We start from the raw sequence: 6,000 nt of genomic DNA, 5'->3' as shown, positions 1-6,000 counted from the left end.
TCATTATGTCATATATGCTGGTCCCCAGCATAAAGGATTTCGAGGCCATAGCACCTCTGACTGAATGTGCACCAAACAAGGCTGTATCAATGCCCGCCTCCAACATAATGTATCTGAGCCACCTGGCAAGTGTAGCAGAGGTAACGGGCTTGAAATGTTTCTGTAATGCAATCAATAATCTTGTACACCCCACAGGTCGTAATACGCTAGTACATTCTTCATATTCCTTAAGGCATTTCACCACACAGAGTTCATCATTTGACGGATAAGCATTGTAATCAATAGCCCTAGAGAAAGTTTTCATTCCAGCTGTAATTACGAAACACACTTCTTCAGCAGAGTATATCCTGCCTGATAAAATCTAGAACCTTAATATCAGAGACTCGCCTACATTCTGTTAAACAAAGGAGCATAGATAACTTCGTAGACAACTGTTTTCTTGACAACAACTCATTACTTTGCCAATTTTCAAAACAAAGTTAAGACTTTAGATACATCCCACAAAGATGAATACTTAGTCTTAGGTGGATTAGATACTTGGATACCTTTCAACAGCTTACAAACTACAGGGTGCATACCCACTGATCTTCCATCGATGTGTGCATAACCTGCCAATATGGCTGATCTGAAATTATTAACTGATCTATAGGACAATCCCTCTGTCGCTTTTTTGGACAGAAAATTCACAATGTGGGAGAGGTCCGCCTCCAGGGGATCCAAGTGTTCTGCCAGGCACCAACCCAACCACGCTCTCCAAGCTGATGCATATCGCTTCCTGGTTGAGGGACCCCATGCTTGTTGGATGAAGCCTGGAGCCTCCTCCGAAATTCCTGGCAAAAACCATTGTTGCCTGAAAGCATCCAGGCCATCGGGGATAGCTGCTCCTCCAGAACAAGTGGATGCAACTCTCCCTGAGGGCCCTGGAGCATCTTCGGAAAAGACGGAAGGAGGAGAGGGAAGTCGCACGTTAAATTCCAGAAGAACCGCAAACCAAGTTTGGGACCTCCAGACTGGAGTAATCAGAACAATATCAGCTGACTGCAAGGGAATGTAATTGGCCACCCTGGGAATCAGGACAAAGGTAGGAAATGCATAATTGAGGGTCACTGACCAATCCTGCGTGAAGGCATCCATAGCTTTCGCTAACGGATACGGTCTCCAAATGAAAAACGCATCCGGCTGACGATTCAGTCTGGATGCGAAGAGGTCTATGTGACACTGACCCCAAACTGATTGAGTCAACTGGAAGAACGACCGATGAAGTTTCCAGTCACTGTAATCCTTCAAATGACGAGAATTCCAGTCCGCTATTGTATTGTGTCGACCCGGAAGATATTCTGCTATCACCGTAATGTGGTGAGCTAAGCAATAATGCCAGAAGTCCTTGGCGATCTCCGCAAACATTGGGAATTTGGTGCCCCCCAATTTGTTTATGTACCTCACTGCGGTTGTATGGCATTACAACGCGTGCTTTTACCCCGCGTGCCATTACAACGCTGTTTTTACAATGCAAGTCGTTACAACGACTTGCGCTGTAAGCACTGGATAGTGAAATAGTTTAATTTTCTATTCCAACTCCAGCCCAAGTTACAGTAGGGAAGGTGTTGGAATAGAAAATTAAACGATTCCTTTTCCAACAGTGCCCTCCAGCACAAGACGCTGAAACGACTTGCGTTGTAAAAGCAGCATCGTAATGGCAGCGCGTGGTAATGCCCGCGTTGTGATGGATGCTCACCCTCACTGCGGAGATGTTGTCCATCCATTGCAAAATGCAACAGGAAACCTTCTTGGGCGAGAGGGTGCGAATCGCATATGATCCTGCCAGAAGCTCGAGACAATTGATGTGTAGTCTCAACTCCTGAAGCGACCATTTGCTTCCTGCCGTAATTTCCTCGCATTGAGCGCCCTAGCCCGAACGACTGGCATCCGATTCTATGATCACTTCTGGGCGAGAGCTGAAAATCGCTTGCCCGTTTCACACATCGACGTGGGCCAACCACCACTTGATCTCTTCCTGGGCTTCCTCCGAGAGGGGAACCATGGTTCGAATAAGAGAGGCCCCTCTGGAGATTTTGAATCTTGAGGCGCTGAAGCGCCCGATAATGTAACGGTCAGGGAACTATAGCCTGAATGGATGAGGCTAATAGACCCACTACTCGTGCAATCGACTGAAGTGACATCAACTACGTGTCTAATGTCTTCCGAATTTCCTTCTTCATGTCTCTCAATTTCTGCTTGGGCAGCTGTAGTTGGACCATCTGAGAATTTATCACAAACCCTAAGAATTCCAGTAATTGAGTGGGCGTCAACATGGATTTGGTCTTGTTGATCGCAAATCCCAGAGACTCTAACAGCGACATCGTCATTTGCAGATGTTGAGTCGCCAAAAGAGCTGTAAGCCATTATCAGGATGTCGTCAAGGTAAATATCAGACGAAAACCCTGGGGCATATTATCAAGGGGGTTTATCTCCACTTTTTTGGCTTTAAAAGCCAAGAAAGCGGAGATAACATTATCTCCCTATTACCTAGCTGTCGCTAACACCAGTTAGCGACAGCTAGTAGGAGATAGCGACCATCTTGGGCCCGCTTTGCATGTCTGTGATATTTATCACTAATGACATTCAAAGTGGGCGTGCCAAGATGTTAGCGACTGGAAACAGTCGCTAACATCGCTATCTCCTATTACCAACTTTTGGAGATATTCGCGCTAAGCGTGAATATCTCCAAAAGCTAACACCTGCCCCTGAGCAGTTCTTAGCCATGTTATCCTATGGTAGGTGGATAACATGGCTAAGAGCATTAGCTCGGTAATGCTTGAATATCGCTGACTTTTCAGCGATATTCATGCATTTCGGCCGATTTTTATCGCTTAGGAGATAAACCTTCATAATAGCAAGGTTCCTAAGTGATAAAAATCGCCGCAGCTCGGCGATAAAAATATCGCCGCTAAACCAACATAGCGATAATACTTTGGGGGCCTTTTTGGAACCCTTTCTGTTTTCCCTTGTCCCCCCCACTCTTCTGCTGGGGACCCTGCCCACCCTTGGCGGAGTCTCCCACTGGACCCTTGTGGACCCTGGTGCTGAGCCAGCGGTCCGCCTCCTCAGCAAGCTTCCTCGGGTTGGACAGCTTGCTATCAATCAGGTGCTGGCGTAACTCAGGAAAACAGTGATCAGACAAGTGCTCCCATGCAATTAAATCAAAGAGACCTTGAAAATCATTCACTTTGTTACCCTTCACCCAACCATCCAGTGCTCTGCAAAAAAAAGTCACATACTCCACATATGTATTCCCAGGACGCTTAGTACACCCCCTGAACTTCTGCCTATACATTTCAGGGGTAAGCCCATACCTGGTCATTAAAGCTTCTTTCATATGGGGATAGGATCTCTGGTTTTCAGTGGGCAAATCTAGCAGGGTGTCCCGCCCTTCGCTAAGGAACCTTCCCCACAACCCCGCTCCCCAATCCTTGTCAGGGACCCGGTGGGAGGACATGGCTACCTCATATGCCCTAAACCACTGTCCTATGTCATCCCCCTTAAAGAACTCCTTTACTACATCTTTGGGGATGTGCACTCTAGACTCTACCTGCACCGGCGTTGCGCTGCCACCAGAGGGAGGATGATCCAAGCTTTTCTCTTTTAGATTTATCTCCCTCATTTTCACTTCATGCTCCATTTGGAGTTTTCGCTCTTCCAGAGCCATTCTTTTGCTCTCAAGCTCCAGTTGGCACTTCAGGTTTAATTCTGCCAGCTTCATTTCATGATCCCTGGTTGCCTTCCTGTCTGCCAGCTCCTCTGGCGACAGGCCTCTGCCAAAGCTATGCACGCTGTCTGGTTTTTCAAGCTCCACCAGATCCACAGGTACATTCTGATCCTCAGGTGCCTCCCTAGATTCAATCCAGGCTTTCATGGCCTTGTAGAACTCTGGTTTGTTCCTGCACCCTGCGTGTGGAACCTTGAGTTTCCTGCAGAAAAAACTCAGTTGCTTCTTTGTGTAGTCGTCCAGCTTTGATGCATCCCATTCAAGCTCCGACGCACCAGAGGCTATGGATTCTCCTCCATCAATGCTGTTTGTGCCAGGCATGATTTCAACACTAGGGATCTTCTCTTGGCAAAATTAAAAACAAAGTCTGTGGCTAAGTTACTGGACTGTAATCACTATGCAATGGTCAGTAGTTAAGGTAAAACACTGCAAATGTAAATTCGCGATCCTCACCGCTGCGTCCAATGTAGGAAGGGGGAGTCTCTAGTTGGCGCAGTGCAGTACTGGCGACAAGCAGGGACTCTCTCTTCCTCGTCAGGGCTGAGGGTTACCTCCAAGAACAACCTCTGCTTACCCTCTAGGTAGTGTGGCACAAGCAGTCTAGGCTAATCTCTGGGGCACATAGGGTTAAACATTTGCAATATTACACCATCACAACCAACCCACCACACAATGACACCAAACTGTATTGTAGTAAAAATATATTCTCTTTATATTTTGTTCAGCAGCAGGTTTGTAAATACAGTTTTAGGCACTTTCAAAATGTCAGGTTCCAGTTGTTCTTAGCAATGTCACAGTTCTTTATCAGCTTGTCTTTCTAAATCCCCAAATACGATATTGTTTTGGGCCTTTCTGTTCAAGTTTATCAAAAACAAAGGCAGAGTTGCCTGCTGGGGGCCTTGGCGCACCTCCGAGGACTGAATGGGCCCGACCGGCCCGGGCTCACGCTTCTAGCGGGAGCGGCGGCAGGTTGGCTCGAGTCCGCCTCTCTGTGCGAGCCGCACGGCTGTGCGCGGCTGGCGGGGGAGAGAGCGGGGGCCCTGGGAGCGCTCCACACGCAGCTCCGAGGGCTTGGCTGATCAGAGGGCGGTGCGAGCGGGCAGGCCAGATGCTCGCACCGCGGGGGCAACAACAGTACCTTTGTCTTCTTTGAACAGGGTCGAGGCAGTCCGGTCACAGGTCAGCGCGGTGGTCCGCGTCGCGGTGTCTTCCTCCCGGGGTTGGAGCGAGCGGCGGCTCGGCTCGAGCTCGGAGGTTGGCGTTGCGGCGCGGGCCGGGCCACAGGGACAGAGCGCCTCGAGATTTCCTGACCAGGAGGGCACACGCAGAGGGCAGCAATCCTCGGCGCAGGCCTCTATTAATCCAGGCGACGTTCAGGCACCCCACGCAACAGCTGTTTCTCAGACAGCGGCGGCGAGTTCAGGGGCACAAGACACGAAGGAGTGCAAGCAGGCACCGGGCGCCACCTTTCTTCACGTTGCGAGCTGCAGCTCGGGGCCAGTCACGGTGCTCGGATCAGCTGGGCTGGTCTTCACGATGCTTCTGGGCCAGGCAGGCGGCAGTCACTTTGTTTAGAGGGAGGGCAGCTCCCAGAGCGTTGCTGAAGAGCGCGATGGTCACAGCGCGCTCCGGTTTTCCTGGAGAGGCTTGCAGAAGGAAAACAGCGTCTTCCAGTGGTTCCTTGGTCAGGGGGTAGCGCCCACTGTTCCTGGGGCGCTGGTCAGGGGGCAAGTTCACAGGCAAGCCCTTGGAGATCTTTCAGCAGAGTTTGGCACAAAGTTCAAATAAAAGCAAAAGTCTCTTGTAGTCTCTTCTTTTCCTCTCCTTCTGCAGCAAGGCACCAGACACAGGCCAGAGACAGCACTCCTCCTTGTCCTTCCAGGTCCTTCTCTTCGGGCAGAGTTTCTTCTGTAGCGCAAACAGGATCTAATTTACAAGGAGCAGGGCTCCTACTTTTATACCCAGTTTCTTTTGTTCTTACAGGCCAGGGGGGCCTTTGCATAACTGTTCTCAGTCCCTGAGCACTTGTGGTGGGTACTTCTGCTTCTGCATTCAGTGTGAGGGCAGGCACATCAGCCGCTCCCCAGGGGGGCGGAGCCGGCATTGTGAAGACAGGGGCAGCTTGAGCACTTTGTTGACAAGCTTCGGTCCTTCCTGGGCCAGGTGCAGGCTGAGTCATCAGTCGCTCCCCAGGGGGGCGGAGCCAGCATTGTGGAGGCAGAGCACAGCCTGAT

Source organism: Lissotriton vulgaris, unplaced genomic scaffold (genome assembly GCF_964263255.1).
Source record: "Lissotriton vulgaris unplaced genomic scaffold, aLisVul1.2 SCAFFOLD_850, whole genome shotgun sequence".
NCBI classification, from domain to species: domain Eukaryota; kingdom Metazoa; phylum Chordata; class Amphibia; order Caudata; family Salamandridae; genus Lissotriton; species Lissotriton vulgaris.
This window is presented reverse-complemented; position numbering follows the sequence as displayed.